We start from the raw sequence: 6,000 nt of genomic DNA, 5'->3' as shown, positions 1-6,000 counted from the left end.
GAGGCACCTCCAAAGCTCCAACAAACCAAATGCACATGAAATGGTAAAATGAGAGGTAAAAACATCTTTTAATTGCTTTTTACGTAGTTCAAAGTGAAATATTAGTATTTTTACTTCATGTTATCCGTTTCTAACAAGTTTGTTGCAGCAATTGATGAAACAGTACTATCTCTGGAAAAGAAAAACTAGTCATGGTAAAATATGAATTTGACCTTATCAAACGAGCAGTTTTGGCAAAGTTCATGCTCGTTAAAAAATAAACGCAAAAACGAGCAGTTTTGGCAAAGTTCATGCTCGTTAAAAAATAAACGCAAGATCCGAGCAGTTTTAACGCGTACTTCATGCTCGTTAAAAAATAAACATAAGCATGTGAGCAAGCTTCCCCCAGAGTTCAAGCTCATCAAGAAAAAATGAACCGGTAAATAACCATTTGAGACCGTAAATTCATCAGCCATAAAAGCCCTGGTCGTGTTTGTGCACCGTCACCTCCACTTTTCATTTGGCCGATCATTCACATCCACTTGATTGTTTACCTATTTTGAGGAACAGCTGCGAAGAGTGATTTCACCTAGCCATCCTTGTGACACTGCCGTGATTGGAAAATTCCAACCTGTACCTGGAATCTGCTGCTATCCCTGTTTATCACTCGTTCCTCAAAATACGAGTCTTCTTTGAGCTCTTTTCACTGACTCGTAAAATATGAAAAGTTTGCCGAGTTTTGGCCTTCCAGCTTGTTAAAAGGACCGGAAGAGCTATCCCTCCTCTAGATTTTAATCTTTTTTGACCTGAGGGATTATTGCACAAAAAGATCGAGCGCTTGTCTAGTTCGGCTCGATAAAGATATCGAACATTCATCCCTTCTGTATTGTTTTATACTTTTTCGGACTTAAGGGATTAGATGACGAAAAAGGACCCCTGGAGTCCACTTTATGTACTCTTTTCAGACTCTCTAAAGATGAAAAGGACCGAGTTGTCTTTGTCGCTGGGCTCGTTAAAAATATTAGATAGCGACAAACTTGTCTTTAGACGAGAACGAGTTTCCCTATCGTTAAGCTCGTTAAAACATAGCGATGGGCTTGCCCGAAGGGAATGTTATAGAACAAGCATATGTTATCCTCCTCCAGCTTGACAAAAATAAAGAGGTACTGGTCAGAAATGACTGGGGAAAAATTGGGAAGAACCTCAAAGCTTAATGGTAGCAAGTCGCTCTTGAACATGACACTTTTGCCTCCGTAAATATCGGGTTGGGTTATTATCATTCACCGGTCCCTTCACCATGGTCTCGCCATACCATCCATACATGTGGTAATGCTACCGATCCATCACATCAGTGTCGTTATATGTTCAAGAGATGTCATTCAGAAAGTGTCAACCGGGTCCCATCCACTACCATACATCATCTTTCGTCCTTCCATGACTGCCACCCTGAATCATATTTCACAGATCGTTTTCACCATCATCACTAGCTCCATTCCGTGTCACTGATGTGGGATTCATTAAGGCCCTCCTTTGACGGATCACTTCTTGTCGACATCAGCTCACTATCCAAGAAGTTGATCTAGGAACACCCCCTCAGTACTTTGAAGCTTGCATGCCTCAATGGCAAGTTTCTCACTTCCGGCGATAGGTATACATTAATGACCTTCGACCGGGAGACTTTGTGTGGTGTTCGACGTCAGATCCTATATTCACGCCACGTGAATTGTGCTACAGTACCTTGAGGGTCATCATCATTATCGGTGATTCCTCTCGCGCTTGTTAACAGTTTACATTATTGACTGGTAATCAAGCGATGTCTTTCCATGTTCGACTTCAAGAAATTCTCACATGGATCGACTTGTACTAGAGTGAAGATTGGACAAGTTTTGAAGACCCCGGATCTAGTTTCATCCATCCGGGCTGCGATATATATTCAGGAGATAAAAACATAGACATGTGCAGCAGATGATCATCCTACTAAAAGGTTGATAATTAAAAGCAGAGAATTATCAGTCTATTATCAGACGATCGTCTGTTTATGTACAGCAAATGTATTTATAAAGCTGAGCATGGGAAATGCCCGCATCAGCTAGATCATGAAAAGAAAGTATGAAAAGATAATGTATTGTATTGTATTTTGTTACAGGTCACCTCCCGACGATTGAATGAACTTCGGATCCTCCTAATAAAGCATTTCACCCGATAAACGACCTCATACTTTAGGGGGCAACTGTTATAGACATTTTTGTGCCTTACAGCATAGAGCATGAAATGTCAATAATCTGAGGGATCCAAAGTCACTAAACATGTTGTTCCTACCCCTAGAGGAACAAGGTCAGCAAACCACAGCACTACAAATCAGTTCTCCACTGAAAAACACTCAAAAACAGGTCAATTTTGGATCAAAGCAGCTGCTCCACTAAGCATCTGCGCTGAAAGACAAAAGCTCCATGGTGTACCTGCGCTGCATAGCAAGTGCAACAAAGGCTACCTGCGCTGGGCGTACTTTGACATGTGGAGGAATCTTTTCTCAATGTGCCAGTGCCCAGGAAGCTTCCAAAATGACACTTGGATCAGAAGATTCGCCTAATGATGAGTAAAGAGGTTCTAAAACTCCAAGTGGGAGGTAGAAACTCCGAGTGGACTCAAGGACTGAAGAACAACTGGAGTTGAAGAGGACAACAAGTCACACATCAAGCTGACTTATCTTCACTCCAAAACTCTATATAAGGATCTCATCCCATGGGATCTGAAGGCTGGAATTTTGTGCAAAGAATTGCTGTTGGTTTAGAGTTGAGAGTATTGGGTGATTGCTTGAGGGAGGTGAAGAGGAGATTTCTTTCCGTCGGGAAGGTGATGCTGGATTGGACCTCTCACGGTTGTATCACCGCCTGAACCTTACTTCCTTATATTAATAAAGCATTTGAGGTTCTTCTATTCGCATGTGTTTCAATGGTGTATTGTCTTACTTGCGTATTTGATTTATGCTAATCCTTGAATCAATTATGAATGCATGCTTCTTGTAGTTTCTTTTTCTTGTCTTGTTCGCAGGATCTCGTGTAGCTGGGCCCGTGAGAAGACTTGGAGCTGGGAGCAAGCGGCAAATAGAGGAGATTGGATCGACCATTTGCGCAAGACATCGGTAAGTGGATCTCTTCCTTTCATCTCTTGCATGTCATAAAGAAGTAACTTTAGATAGCTTTGCTTCAGCTGTTGCTAAGGAACTATCACCCTTAGAGTGGGATAGGGTCATTCCGTGTTGGATACTTTTCCCCACAACAACTAGCACTCATCTAACACTCATCAAACTGATTACATTGTTCTTCTCAGTATATATAGAATCTATTTGCAAAAAATCTCTGCTAGGGTATGCGTGGAGGTGTCTTAATTAATCACCACCCACATTTACAATTTGGTATGGCTTTTCTGCTACAATCTGAACATTTTAATGAACAAAATGGCTCTTTCTGTACTCTGGTGTACTCCTTGAACAGGTGGAATGTTGACTGGATAAACGTCCATAACTGCTGCATGGTTGAACTGCTCGAGGGTGTCCTTTTCTGTTCCGGACCGTGTTGTTCCTTGACTGTGGTAGCTGATAATTTAATGCAGGTAGCTAAGGAATTCATGCACTGAAAACTGGAACATCTCTTGCTTTTTTGCGCGGTAAAAACAGGGCTCAAAACACATTAAACATGGACGAGGAGTCGCGATAGAACTATGGCCGTTAGATGATTCAGATGGACGGTCGAGATCGGGTCACACAGGCCATGCAGATGAGAGAGTTTGGGCCGTCGGATGAAAAGGATTAATGGTGGAGATTTGATTTTCGAAGGCTATCGGGAAGTATGTGAACAGGTGAGCGATGGCCATTGGATCATGGCGGGAATGATCCAACGGATGACGGGATACAGAGATGACAACCGGTTAACAGGCGGGGGCCGCATACGATGACGGGAATCGGTTTTATCGCACCGCTTTTCGGGGATAGTGGTAATAGTACATGGAGGAGCGATGCAATAAAATGAAGACGTGTGTCCGATGCGATGGGTGGGAAACCACCTTTCCCGGGAGCTAATGGATGAGCGGGTTGGCGAAGCGGGGGTTTGCGATAGCCATTGGATGAAATGCGGGATGATTGAACGGTGGGGAAATAAAGCACGGGTTCCACATTGACATGATGGGTGATATGACAAGTAAAAGGGAGGGTCCGACTATGGATTATTTTATATGCGCGGGTTATAACGAATTAACATTAGGGCCCAGCATAGGTAAAAAAAAAGGCTAATGCGGGGTTTTAAAGGTAAATGAAAAAGATTTAAGGGGAAGGATGAAATGGAATTGCGGGAGTTATAAGGAATGAAGGGAAAATGAAAGGGAAAACATGAAAACCTGCTGTAAACCATCACCGACCAAAACCAACACTGCTCAACACCTGATTTAATCCAACCAAAAGCTGAAAGCGTAGCAGAGCTAACACTGGCTCCTTCTGGGGATGAGATCCTCCCTGCGAGGTCTCAACAACCTGCAGACCACTGCCTTTCCACCTGAAAACAAACTAACCAAAATTCCTAGTGTTCCATTGGGCATGGAGTCTATTTTTCCTACATAAAACTGATAAAAACAAAATATTTACAACTTTTAAGGCCAAAGACCTTAAACCACATAAACTTTCAAAAATCGCCCATTAACTGGGCCATCAAAGACTGTTTCTCCCCCCATACTTTTCAGTATGAAGGTGTTGTTCCCTTGAATCTGTGAAATGATGAAAGGCCCTGTCCAGAAAGCATCAAATTTCCCATGATTGCCTTTCTTTTCTTTCAAAGCATCCCATTTCAGCACCGAGTCTCCAACCTGAAAATTATTTCTCTTTGCTTTCTTGTCAAAGGCTTCCTTAATGCTTCTCTGATGTGCTGCAGCTTTCTCAACCAGTTGTTCTCTAATCTGATGTAACTCTGTTAAATCAGTGATTCTGTTTGCCATATCATCTTCATCATTATGTTCTTCTTGAAGGAACTTTGCCACAGGGAGGGTTAACTGCATTGGAAATACAGCATCAGTGCCATATACTAGCTTGAATGGAGAATTCTCTGTGGATCTCTTAATAGTCACTCTGTCAGCCCACAGCGCATACTTGAGCTTTGAATCCCAATTCCTTTTATTGTCCTCTAACAACTTTTTAATTATACTTATTAGACTCTTATTAGAGGATTCTGCTAGACCATTTCCCTGGGGATAATATGAGGTGGAATGAACTAGTTTAATGCCCATTGAATCACACATTTCCACCAATTCTTTTGCCCTGAAGGCTGCTACATTGTCTGTGATTAACTTCTGTGGACAACCAAATCTGCTGAAGATATTTTCTGTCAAAAACTTTATGACCACATTATGATCAGCCTTCCTTGTAGGGACTGCTTCAATCCACTTAGTAAAATAATTAGTGGCTACTAATATCCACCTGTGCTGGCCACTGGAATGTGGATTGATTTCTCCAATGAAATCCAAACTCCATTGCTGAAAAGGTCCTTTTGCAATTATTGGTTTTAGGGGTAGGGACTTCAACTGCTGTTTTCCTTCAAATCTCTGGCACCTGTCACAAGATTTAACAAAAGCAAATACATCAGAAAATAAAGTGGGGCAATAGTACCCAGCTCTGAGAATTTTATGGGCTGTAGTTTTCCAATAATGATGCCTTCCACAGATGCTGGAATGAAACTGTTGCATCACCTCAATTAACTGTTCTTTGTTCAGACACCTTAGAAATATTCCAGATGGATCCCTCCAGTAGAGCAGGTTATTATTGATGCAATATTTTGCTGCTCTAAGTTTTAAAGTTCTTGCTTCACTTTGAGTAAATTCTGAAGGGATTTCTAGCTTCAACAAGAAATTAACTATTTCAGAATACCAACCACATGAAGCTAGGTTCTTGGCCACCAGTTGTTTTCTCTCTGTTTCAGCTGTTTGCTCATCTTCTGTTTGACCATTTTCTGCCATCATGAATAGGAAATCAATGTCTAA

Source organism: Pinus tabuliformis, chromosome 8 (genome assembly GCF_031772625.1).
Source record: "Pinus tabuliformis cultivar Carrire ecotype Pingquan chromosome 8, CPIR1, whole genome shotgun sequence".
NCBI lineage: Eukaryota > Viridiplantae > Streptophyta > Pinopsida > Pinales > Pinaceae > Pinus > Pinus tabuliformis.
Note: the sequence above shows the minus strand (reverse complement) of the source record.